Raw genomic sequence first — 12,546 nt, 5'->3', positions numbered from 1 at the left:
CATTCACTGAGGTGGTTGTAATCCCGTTAGCCCACCATCCAATAATCTCTGGAATATGTCTGGCACATCAGTGGTGTCATCTGCAGAGCAGGGTACCAAAGCAAGGTTAATACCTCACAACCAAACAAGAGAAGAGTATAGTCACTGCATGTCTCACTGACAAATAAGAAATGCCTGTGTACCCATGCCCCCTAGAGTTTCCCTACACCACCAGAATGGCTCATCTGTTTATGACAGAACAGAGAAACGCTCAGCCCAGTTTGTAGTCACTGGTCAAGATGACAGCATCATCTTAGACAGGCACCAGAGTATTAAATGTCTTATGCAGAACATTATGTCAGTTGTTCTTCAAGTGAAGAGTCTTGTAAATCTGTCTGTATGAAGTAAATATTCAGAGACAGATGTAAATACTCAGAACATTCCTGTGGAAATGGCTTGTCCAAATTTAAGCAAATTTTCATATCTGTATTGTAATAAAGTGAACTAATATTTTATATGTTATAGTTCCATTCAATCTCCTCCTGGAGCAAACTGTTAAGGATCCACCATTGTGCCAACAAGTGTATTTTTGTAAGGCACAACAAATGGCGATGATGCTGGTTGTAAACTAGCCTTGCCTTGCCTCACCTGCTGCACATTGCAGTGTGTGAGTGTGCATGCTCTTTCACTAGGTGGTGTTGCCAGCTTTCTGTTCTTAAACTTTATGTATCATAACAAGTGTTTCACAATGTCTGATCTGCCACCCGAAAAGTCTGTAACTGAAACTGCACAGTTTCAGGTGCAGCAGATTGAACGCTTGTTGCTCAGTGTTCAGAAATTGACATCAGTACTCTCTCTCCAATGGTTGCTGTACCACATTTTTGCCCATACCGTAGTAAGGAAAAACAGTGGTCAGAATATCAGGCGCAATTGGAGGCCCTGTTTGCTGCTTACAATGTAACAGGTATTGAGCACAATGCCTTCTTTTTATCAACAGTTGGTGCTGTCATCTACCATCTGTGTGTAAAACAGTCCAGACATTAGTCCCCTATCAGTTAAGTGCAGCGGCCTTATTAAGCTACTTGATGATCATTATGACAGTCAGGTCCATGTCACAGCAGCAAGTTTTAAATTTTTTTTGTCTCAAGCAGCAGCCAGCTCAAACAATAAAATAGCAGATTGCTGAAATCAAAGCACTCACAAGACATTGTAAGTTTATGTTCTTGTGGAAGCAACTATAATGGTATCATGTTACATGATCAAATCACATAGAATGTATCACATGCACTCAGTCATGCCACAATTCTAAAACTACCAGATCTTGATCTAAAAAAACAGTTCTGTCTATTATGGAATTGCAAACTAGTGTAGAATAAAAAGAGGTCGATTTTGAGGCTCCTTGTATTTCTGTTGTTCGTAGTGCGAAAGGCACTCAGTTTACACTGATTGAAAATAGAACTCAAACAAACAATAAGCATAGAAGTAAAAATGTTCAGTCTCATAGTGCATGGCGTGTGCCACAACATTCTGTGAGGAAGTCGTGTCCTCAGTGCTTTTCAAAGCTTGTCCTTGTCGTGATGCAAAATGCCACCAGTGTGGATGGCAAGGTCACATTCAAACTGTTGTTTAGATGGCAACCCAGGCTCAGCAAACAGCCTCAGCCATGTGAACACACAGCCACATCAAAGCTCTGAATATGAACACTTGGTTATGGTGAAGCCATTAACAACGGCACAAGCCAAACCTCACACTTCCACATCGTGGAAATCTTCCTCTGCAATACACAGGTGATGTGAACAAACTATGAGTGGAACAAAAGACAATTAAATTACAGCTGGACACTGGTGCTTCTCTTTCGATAATTAATCAAGAAACTTAGGACAGACTTGGTAGCCCACCACTACAGCAGCCTACTTCTATTTTGTCTGCCTACAATGGACGAGAAATCCCAGCCCTTGGCATGTGCAGTTTGCCTGCAACTTTTTGTGGAGTGACAAATTGTGTTTTGTTTATGTATTAATTCTAGAAACAATGCAAACATTTTTGGGTTAGATTTATTTGATTTGTTCACTCTGTGCATACAAGACAATGTGTTACAAATCAGTGTGCCTTGAGCAGCCACTGGTGAAGTATCAGTGCAGCAGTCGTGCAGCAGCAGTGCAGTAGGGAGTCGCGTATTTAGCTTTCATATTTGTTTTGCAGTTTGATTCTTAATTTCTTTCTGAGTGTTTGTGCACTTGCATATTTAATTACATAAAATCCTTGCCTATTCTCGTATTTGAGAGGAGCTATATTGCTTATTGATAGCTGTCAAGTATAAATTTGCGGAGTCGTTAGTCAGTTGTTTGTTTTGGACAGCCAGTGCTTTCTGTTTATTTCATAGAGTCAGTCAGCAGCAGACAGAGGCCAGTGCAGTTTCATCTGTGCTTGCAGACTGACGTGTGCAAGCAGCAGTAGCAGAAACTAGTCGTATATTCAGTTTTTCGTATTAGTTCTGCAGGTTTAATTCAAATTACTTTGTGTGTTTGTGTGCTTGCGTGGTGAAATTTTTCAGATCTCTGCGTATTTTCGAATTAGAAAAGCGTAGTATTAAATTTTAACAATGGTAGAGTGTAACATCACGTAGGCGGTTGTCATTTGTACTAAGACAGGGGTAGGATCGCATTGTGATATCTATATAGTGGCATAGTCACGGTCATTTGATTGCTTAGTTCGAACGTAATTGTTCATATATCGCAGCTCAATCTGGCGCTGGTGACGCAACTGTGCAGTCGCATATTGCTGTTTCATTTGTCGCAACTCTATACGTCCAGATATTAGCAGTAGGATGGATAGAGTGTGTGCATGCTGTGCGCGGGTGCAGGAGGAACTGGCCGCGGTTTGCGAGCAGCTGAGCGTGCTGTTGGCCACGGTCAGCCACCTTCAGGCTGCTGCCTCGAGGTGCAGCAACGGCAGAGGGTCTGGCAGGTCACTTGAGACACCCCAGGTGTCGCTTGCTGCGTCCGCTGACACAGCCACCGAGGCAACTTCTAGTGTACCTGGCGCGTTGGGGCTGCCCTCACCTCAGGGTGAGTGGCAGACTGCAACGCGTTCACGTCGCTCGAGGTGGAGGTTCAATGTGGAGGCCGGCTGGCTGGCCTCGCACGTTCATCCTGTCAGTGGGCAGGTGGCCGCTCCTTCAGCAGGGCCCGAGCAGGCACACGGGGGCAAAGGCTTGCTGGGTATTGGGAGCTCCAACATTAGGCAGGTGATGGAGCCCCTTAGGGAAATACCATACAGGGCTGGAAAGAATTCCAACGTGCACTCAGTTTGTCTGCCGGGGGGCCTCATCCAAGATGTGGAGGCAGCCTTGCCTGCGACTATGGAGCGTATGGGGTGCAGTCATCTGCAAGTAGTTGCTCACGTTGGCACCAATGATGCCTGTTGCTTGAGTTCCGAGGCGATCCTCAGTTCGTACAGGCAGATGGCGGATTTGGTGAAGACCGCTGACTTCGCACGCGGGGTGCAAGCAGAGCTCTCTATTTGCAGCATCATTCCCAGAGTGGATTGGGATCCTTTGGTTTGGAGCCGAGTGGAGGGTCTCAACCAGAGGCTTCGTCGACTCTGTGATGGTCTTGGCTGCACATTTCTAGACTTGCGCTATTGGTTGGGGAATTGTAGGGCACCCCTAGATAGGTCAGGGGTGGACTACACAAAGGAAGCGGCTACTCGGGTAGCAGAGTACTTGTGGCATGCACATGGGGATTTTTTAGGCTAGGCAGTAGTGCGAGGTGTCTTGATGAACAGTCACCAGTTGACGTGCAGGCAGGGAAATCAGGAGGTGCTTAGTGTAAAGACACTTCAGCTATCATGATATTAGCAGTAAATTTTCAGAGTGTTCGGAATAAAGTTCCTGAATTTACTGCCCTCCAGGAAGCATGTGGCGCACAAATTATTCTCGGGACTGATACCTAGCTGAACCCTGAGATAGGAAGTTCTGAAATATTTAGTGAGAATTGGAACATGTATCGGAAAGATAGATTAGACACGGTAGGAGGTGGTGTCTTCATTGCAGTTGACAAAAATATTGTGTCTACTGAGGTCGAAGTAGAGTGTGATTGTGAAGTTATCTGGACACATTTAACAGGGCTATGAGAAATAAAGGTAATTGTTGTTTGTTATTACCGGCCACCAGGTTCCACCATGACAGTTCTAGAATCATTCAAAGGGAGTCTACACTCTGCATCGCAGGAGTACCCGGATTATGCTATATTAGTCGGAGGCGACTTCAACCTACCTAGTATAGACTGGGATGTCTATGGATTCCTTACAGGTGGTACAGACAAGCCGTCATGTGAATTACTTTTGAACACATTATCTGAAAACTGTCTTGAGCAGCTAAATTGACAACCAACACGTAATGGAAATATTTTAGATCTGGTAGCCACGAACAGACCAGACCTCATTGACGGTGTCAGTGTTGAGACAGGGATTAGTGATCATGATGTTGTCATCACGACTATGGTTACAAAAGTTAAAAAGTTGGTCAAGAAGGCTAGGAAAGTATTCTTACTAGAAAGAGCAGATAAGCAGTTGTTAGCATCCCACTTAGTAAATGAATCGACTTCATTTACTTCCGGTACAACGGACGTGGAAGAATTATGGGGAAATTTTAAACACATTGTAAATCATGCATTGGAGAAGTACGTGCCAAAAAAGTGGGTTATGGACGGAAAAGACCCACCGTGGTTTAACAGCGCAATTCGGAGAATGCTCAGGAAGCAAAGACATTTGCACTCGTGGTACAAGAAAGATCAGGAGAATGAGGACAGGCAAAAGTTAGTAGAGATTCGTGCTGCTGTAAAAAGAGTGATGCGTGAAGCATACAACCACTACTACCATCATACCTTAGCAAAAGATCTTGCTGAAAACCCATGGAAATTCTAGTCTTACATAAAATCGGTAAGCAGGTCGAAGGTTTCGATCCAGTCACTCACTGATCAGTCTGGCCTGGCAACGGAAGACAGCAAAATGAAAGCTGAAATTTTAAATTTAGCATTTGAGAAATCTTTCACGCATGAGGATCATACAAACATACTGCCATTTGATCTCGTATAGATTCCCGTACGGAGGACATAGTGATAGACATCCGTGGGGCTGTGAAGCAGCTGAATGGGTTGAAAATAAATAAACTGCCAGGTCCTGATGGGATTCCAATTCGGTTTTACAGAGAGTACTCTACTGCATTGGCTCCTTACTTAGCTTGCATTTATTGCGAATCTCTTGCCCAACGTGAAGTCCCGAGCGACTGGAAAAAAGCGCAGGTGACGTCTGTATATAAGAAGGGTAGAAGGACGGATCCTCAAAATTACAGACCAATATCCTTAACATCGGTTTGTTGCAGGATTCTCGAACATATTCTCAGTTCGAATATAATGAATTTCCTTGAGACAGAGAAGTTGCTGTCCATGCATCAGCACGGCTTTAGAAAGCATCGCTCCTGTGAAATGCAACTCGCCCTTTTTTCACATGATACCTTATGAACTATGGATGAAGGGTATCAGACAGATGCCATATTCCTTGACCTACGGAAAGCGTTTGACTTGGTGCCCCACTGCAGACTCCTAACTAAGGTACGAGCATATGGGATTGGTTCCCAAATATGTGAGTGGCTCGAAGACTTCTTAAGTAATAGAACCCAGTACGTTGTCGTCGATGGTGTGTGTTCATCAGAGGTGAGGGTATCATCTGAAGTGCCCCAGGGAAGTGTGGTAAGTCCGCTGTTGTTTTCTATCTACATAAATGATCTTTTGAATAGGGTGGATAGCAATGTGCGGCTGTTTGCTGATGATGCTGTGGTGTACGGGAAGGTGTCATTGTTGAGTGACTGTAGGAGGATACAAGATGATTTGGACAGGATTTGTGATTGGTGTAAAGAATGGCAGCTAACTCTAAATAAAGATAAATGTAAATTAATGCAGATGAATAGGAAAAAGAATCCCATAATGTGTTGATACTCCATTAGCAGTGTAGTGCTTGACACAGTCACATTGATTAAATATTTGGGCATAACATTGCAGAGTGATATGAAGGGTGACAAGCATTTAATGGCAGTTGTGGGGAAGGCGGAAAGTCGTCTTCGGTTCATTGGTACAATTTTGGGAAGATGTGGTTCATCTGTAAAGGAGACTGCTTATAAAACACTAATACGACCTATTCTTGAGTACTGATCAAGCGTTTGGGATCCCTATCAGGTTGGATTGAGGGAGGACATAGAAGCAATTCAGAGGCGGGCTGCTAGATTTGTTACTGGTAGGTTTAATCATCATGCGAGTGTTACGGAAATGCTTCAGAAACTCAGGTGGGAGTCTATGGAGGAAAGGAGGCATTCTTTTCGTGAATCACTACTCAGGAAATTTAGAGAACCAGCATTTGAGGCTGACTGCAGTACAATTTTACTGCCGCCAACTTATATTTTGCAGAAAGACCACAAAGATAAGATAAGAGAGATTAGACTCATACAGAGGCATAAAGGCAGTCATTTTCCCCTCGTTCTGTTTGGGAGTGGAACAGGGAGAGAAGATGCTAGTTATGGTATGAAGTACCCTCCACCATGCACCGTATGGTGCATTGCGGAGTATGTATGTAGATGTAGTAGATGTAGTGTTTCAGTAGCTCATACTAATATTTCTGACTTGTGTACTAAGTACAAGGAACTGTTTGAACAAGGTTTAGGAATGGGTAAGGTCTGTGAAGTGCACATTATTGTGAAAGATAACGCACATCCCCCATGTTTTTGCACACAGCCTGGGCCCCTTTCAATACCTGAACAAGCTGCTCAGAAACTGCAGAGACAGAAGGACAGTGGGGTTATCCAACCTGTTTATGCAAGTCAATGTGTCTCATCCTTGGTCATCCTGAAGAGTCCATCAGCTGGCTGACACCTGTGTGTTGACTTTAAGGCAACAGTAATTCCACAAACTGTCACAGATTCTTTTCCTCTTTCACATTCAGAGGAACTGATTTGCATGAGGCATATTTACAGTTACCACTGGACAAGCACTACAACCAATAGTTTGTGTTAAACATTCACCTATGTTTGTTACAGTTTCATGGATTACTGTTTGGAAAGGCTTCAGCTTCTGCAGTTTTTCTATAGTTCCTGGAACAGTTTACAGCAAAAGTCTCTTGTTCTATGAACTATTTGTACCGTATCAGAGTCATGGATCATATGCCTGCTGATCATTCAGTAAATTTAGACTTTTTGTTACATGTTCTTTCTGCAGCTGGTGTAAAGTGCTACAGAGAAAAGTGCTCCTTCTTCCAGGAAGAACTGAACTACTTGGGTCATATAATTCAAGTGTGGGGTATGCATCCTACTAAATTGCACTTTGGTGTGATCAGAGACCTGCCAGAACCCCGTAACATTACAGAAACTCCAATCACTTATGGGTAAAATTTATTGCAAATGATGCAAAAATTGGTGCGCTGCTCAACTGACTGTGCCAGAATAATGTTCCTTTTGTGTGGTCCAAAGAATGCCACAATGCATTTCAGCAATTAAAAGATGCATTGCTAAGTTGTCAATGTTTGTCGATGTTGACCAAGGTAAGCCTGTCGTGTTAGTTGTGGATGCGTCTTCTTATGGGATAAGAGTGATGCTCTCCCATAAAACTGGTTCTTCTGATAGACCTATTGCTTTTGTCCCAACAACTTTTAACAAAGCATAGTGTAACTACAGTCAGATTGAGAAAGAGCCACTTGTCACTATCTATGATCTTACAAAGTTCCACCAATATTTGTACGGTCAGAAGTTCTATTTTCTCACAGATCATAAGCCTTTGAAAGGCCTTGTTCAATCTTTCCAAGCCTGTCCCTTCATGGTCAGTGCAAAAATTTCAATGTAGGACTCTGATATTGTGTAATTATCAGTATGGGTTGTTGTATAGGCCCACTGACCAACATTTGAATGTTTACTTGTTGTCTTGCTACCGATATTCACTGACACAGGATTTGATTCTCCTGAGGAATGTAACATAACACACATGTTGGAGAAGGCCCAGCCAGCTAAGTTAGGATCTTAAGACCTTGAGAGCATGGAAGTATTGTTCGGCTGCAGTGCCGCCAATCTGACCACCATCTTGAGTGGCACTGGAAAACTCCTAACCCAGTGGCAGTTAGGAGGTTGATACAAAGATCTGGTCAGGGCAGGTACAAAGTGGGCAATTCCATGCTTGTTAATGTAAACCAATGAACAGGGTGCTCAGTCAGTGCTAAGAACTGAGACTTATGTTACTTTTGCAAGTGAAGGAATATCCAAATATCAAAGACTCAATAGTAATTCAATTGCTCATCATAGAACTAATCTGAGTGCATCAAAATCACCAATCAGTCGCAATGCTTCTACTGAAATACTAATGTCTATGATATTTCTAATAATGTGGACGTTAGCTTTTGAATGCAAGCAAATCAGTTGAGAAATCTTGACAGACATTGTACCAGACCACAGCATTGCACACTAGCTATCGGTCATGACCACTACAAAGCCAAAATCCATCTAGTGTTAAGATAGAATATAGATTTAGTGCATACTGGGGTCAGATCATCATGTCCTCCACATGAACACAATCAGTGAATCCAATATGATACTTTGATCGTCAATCATCCATGCATTCTAGTTGCTGATTCTTTCTTTAATACTGCTCTATTTGGAAGTACATTATTAATTATTTATATGAAATTACTGAATGTCATGTATTTTGTCTGGTACTGTTTGAACCAGATTGAACTGAACTTTTATATAATTCAAATACTTTTATTGGAATAGTATAAGGCAAAGCATGGTGGTCCACTTTATTAAGCATTCCATTTTATTAAGCATTAGATTTAAGAAAGGCTGTAAGTTGGAAGGGAGACTGCAGTCCAGGTGCAGACCTATATGCAGTCACGCATCTTATTGGCACTGAACAGCGCTGGTGGGATGTCTTGAAGGCAGCTGGTAGCCGGTGGATAGTGTGAAAATGGGAGTTCATGTTCTGTGAGCGAAGCAGCAGTTACATTCCGGGACTCGCAAGAACAGCTTCAAATGATGATGATTTAACTTGTGCGGCATGTGGTTGCATTAGATACATTAGCAAGTGTTGGGACTCTAAAAATATTCATGTGATGTGGGACTTAGTCAAAATTCAGCAATTATAACGTGTTGCAAATTGAACTTTATCAACAGTTAGTATTGTGGAAGCTGATACACTTTCATGTTAATGAATTATAGCACAATTCACTGTGTGATTTATTTTATTATTGAATATTTAAATAATTTATGTATGACCACCAGCATCAATTACTTCACAGAGCAACTGAAAGAATAAACCAATCATTTCACTTAAAATCTTCTTGGTTGACTACATCATTTAATTATGAGACCACCTAATATCATTTATTTTATTTAATGTAAACAGTTGCAATGACTAGTGAATGTATGGTAAATTAGGCTGTAAAATCACTGGCAATTGTTGCAGCCAAGCTAATGGAGGGTGTTAAAGCTGATGTTTGTTGTTCAACCTCTATGACAACAGTGAGCCAAATATCTTATCTGAGCCACACGTTGCCCAATACTGGTCTTAATTGTATTCTTCCCCAAGTGGGAGAGTCAAATGAGATCTTAACTTTTCTGATCCATTTTACCCTTTTCACCAGTATGTCGCAGGAATTCCCCAGATTGATTACAGGATTTAGAATGCCCTCAAAATTTTCCTCTCGATCTTCAGTGCGTTGCCACAAGAACAGTTTCTGACAGAGCCCTTCAGGTTGTTTTGTAGTACGTGTGTCATGGGTGGCCATGCAATTTGAATGAAATTACCCACCCAGTGGGCTGTCAATATTTTTTGCATTGTCACATGCTATCCACATGGTCAGGTATTCTGCTGTTGCATACAGAGAATGCCAACGTGCATGTTGTGTTTCCTCCCTAACTACAGTGGGAAGATTTATCTTTATGGTGCCAAGATGATAGAGGCATAGTTCTCATAAAGCAACTTGCGAGATGTCATTGTACTTGCCAGGGAATTGACGCTCAAATTGAGCAAAGGACATCTTCTTGCAAAATTTGTGCAGAACAACAGTCAGTTCTGCCACAACACTTTTTTGAGAGGCCACATCTGTCTGGACCATTCTAATGCATTCATATTTATTCCATGGCTCCATTCTGGAACACATGGTGTTTGTTAGTGGTAGGCACATACAGTACATTTTCTTTTGTTGTCCCAATGACTTCCACCACTACTTCAAGAACAGTATTGGTTGCATCTTCTATTTCTTGCCTTGAAGATCTTCCGAAGGTCATTCTCTCGGATAATGGACCACAGTTCATGTCAGCCGATCTCCAACAGGTTTGTACTGCCAATGACATACACCATGTGACCACTGCACCTTCACCTTTTCACCCTCAGTCTAAATATCCCCCCAAATCAAACCCTCATTCTCAGATGTACTCAATTGTTCTCAGATGCTTGGTGATGTTCTCTATGCATGAGCATATCAAGGTCTATTTGGAATGCCAACCGTCACTGTCTCTGGCAGCTGCAGACTTCAAGGTGGAGATTGTTGCAGTGCCAGATGAAGTGTTCGGTCATCTACCAAGTACTTCTTCGTCTCCAGTAGCAGCAGGCAATCACCTGTGCTGGTGACTATATGTGCAGATGACTTAGTGCCTTTGCACCGTTGGGTCTCCCACTGAGTGACAACCTCCTGCTTGCAGCCAGCTTTCTAGTGCGTTGCCTGTTTGAGTCTGGGCTGGGTGGTCCAGTCTCTCTATTGCTGTGCTGTGTTCTGTGGCCGGAGTTGGGCCAGCAACCTGGATAGGGTTGTCATACGTTGGCGATGTCATTGTACTTGGCACAGAATGGATGCTCAGATTGAGCAAATGACACCTAGTTGTGAAGTTTATACAGAACATCAGTCAGCTCTGACTCAATGCTTTTTTGAGTGGCCATGTCTGTCCAGATTATGGCAACACATTCATATTGATTTCATGGAGTCATTCTGGAACCTGTGATGGTTGTTAATAGTAGATGCATGCAGTAAATTTCCTTTTCTTGTCCCCATGACTTCCACCACCACAGCAAGTACAGTAGTGGCCCTTTCTTCTATTTTTTGTCTTTAAGGTTTTCCAGAGGTCATTGTATCAGACAATGGACCACAATTCATGTCAGCTGATTTCCCACAGTTTTATACTGTTAACGGCATACACCATCTGACCACTGCATCTTTTTGCCCTCAGTCTGATAGTGAAGCTGAACAGTTCATTAAAATATTGAAAAGCCACATGGAGAAACTCCATTTCTTCCACACAGGAGAGCAGGCACTGAAAATTTTTTCTGTCCTCTTACCACTCCTTGCCATGTGACAGGAAGTCCCTGGCAGAATTGTTACACTGTCATAGAGACCATAGCCTGTCACATCTTCTGCAGTTGCCATAGATAAACTTCATTCCACCAGGTCAGACCAAGTTTCTTCCATAAGTGAAGTCTTCTACAAAATTTTTGGAACAAAACAGTGGTTGGACCATGGAGTCATTACCAAAGCCATTTGATGTTCTTCTTACATCATGCAGGGTCCTGCTGGACTGTAGCAACATCATCAAAACCAGCTGCCATGCACTTCTGAGAGTGTCAGTGATTCTGTCACAGAATGTGTGCCCACAGGCCCAGCATGTCGCTGGGGTCCATACCAGTTGTCACTTCCATCTTGCCACCAGTCAGAGCCGACAACATCAACTGTGGTGCCAATGGAGTTCAACACTCTGCCACCACCACCCGTCTCGCAGCCTGAGCCAACGTCTATGGATGCACCACTTCTGGATGGTCACCATGCAACTACAGAAATCATTTTGCTGTTAAGCTGATCACAGCATCTGCATCTCTGGATACATGCATACACCCTGTGACTGGTTTTTCAGCCATTGCTTCTGAGCACTTGTAAGGCAGACACCAGAGAGCAGGCAGGGAGCTACCATCGGCTATAGTTACACTCCCTGTCTTCTCATCTCCATCCACATTCAGTTGTTCACCTACCCCTCCCCACCATCATAACAGGCCTCTGCCCTACACAATGAAGGTGCAGAGGTTTTGGGAGGGGGGGGTGGGGTGGGGGGGAATGTGGTGTCATCCGAAGAACGGGGTGCCAAAGCAATGTTGGCAACTCACAATGAAACCACAAAAGAGTACAGTCGCTTCATGCCACACCAACAAATGAGAAATGCCAGCGTAGTCATACCTCCTAGAGTTTCCATTACGTCACCGCAATGGCTTCTCTACTTATGACTGAGCAGAGAAATGCTCAATATATTAAATGTCTTATGCAGAACATTATCTGAACATTATAACAGTTGTTCTTCAAGTTAAGGTTCTTGTAAATCTCTCTGTATCAAGTCATACTTTAATATTCACAGACAGTTGTAAATACTCAAATCATTCCTACAGATATGGATTGTACAAAGTTAAGTAAATATTCATAACTATATTTTAATAAAGGGAGCTAATATTTTATGTGTTATAATTACACTTAATATCCTCCCAGAGCAAACCTTAA

This window comes from Schistocerca piceifrons, chromosome X (assembly GCF_021461385.2).
Source record: "Schistocerca piceifrons isolate TAMUIC-IGC-003096 chromosome X, iqSchPice1.1, whole genome shotgun sequence".
Lineage (NCBI taxonomy): Eukaryota > Metazoa > Arthropoda > Insecta > Orthoptera > Acrididae > Schistocerca > Schistocerca piceifrons.
This window is presented reverse-complemented; position numbering follows the sequence as displayed.